Genomic DNA, 896 nt, shown 5'->3' with positions numbered 1-896 from the left:
GTTGGAAACTTGGAGGGGGTTGCAGTTTTTGATGTCCTTGACCACCCCACGAGAAACTGGGATGGTTCCTCCAACCTGCATTATAAGTGTTACTATACGGATTATTCTGAGGTCTAGAATTATTACCTATATAGTGGATCTGTTTGTTCTCTGTGCTAGGGTTATAGGATGGATATTCTATGTTATTCATTCCTCCTACATTCGCATTGCACTACATTACCAAATGTACCTGCGTAGAAACACATAAACCATTAATCTTTTTATTGAATAGCTCTACCTGGTTTGATAACATGGTGACCGCATTGAGGTTGAAAACACTGGCTGCTTTATTAGGCTTTATCCTTATGACTTGCCACTGATAGTTATTCAGTGACATCTCCTCTATGAACTCATAAGCCTCTTCAGGTGTTTTGCTGTTCAAAGTCCCACCGGCGGATGCATCGATCAATTGCCTAGTTAAAAGGTTCAAATCGTTGTAAAAAGTTTGAACCTGTAGCCATAGAGGTAACCCATGGTGAGGGCACCTTCTCAATAAATCCTTATACCTCTCTCATGCATCATATAAAAATCCATTTGTACAAAGGAAGAGATATCATTCCTCAATTTGGCTGTCTTAGCCGGTGGAAAATACTTCAGCAAAAACTTCCTGGTCATTTGATCCTAAGTAGCGATAGAACCTCGTGGTAGGGAGTTCAACCACTGCTTAGCCTTATTTCTCAATGAGAAGAGGAATAACCGTAGGTGAATGGCATCATCAGAAACATCATTTATCTTGAAAGTGTACAGAATTCTAGGAAATTAGCCAACTGAGTATTTGGGTCTTCGTCCTGCAAACCATCAAACTGAACAAACTGTTGAATCATTTGAATAGTGTTAGGTTTCAGTTTAAAATTATT

At 39.3% G+C, this 896-nt stretch overlaps 1 pseudogene; it reads left to right on the top strand.

Moving 5' to 3' along the window:
- Window positions 1–506: 506 nt before the first annotated feature.
- On the top strand, window positions 507–606 carry LOC121217209 (uncharacterized; annotated as a pseudogene).
- Window positions 607–896: the final 290 nt, after the last annotated feature.

The sequence above is a fragment of the Gossypium hirsutum genome, chromosome A02 (genome assembly GCF_007990345.1).
Source record: "Gossypium hirsutum isolate 1008001.06 chromosome A02, Gossypium_hirsutum_v2.1, whole genome shotgun sequence".
NCBI classification, from domain to species: Eukaryota; Viridiplantae; Streptophyta; class Magnoliopsida; order Malvales; family Malvaceae; genus Gossypium; species Gossypium hirsutum.
This window is presented reverse-complemented; position numbering and strand designations above follow the sequence as displayed.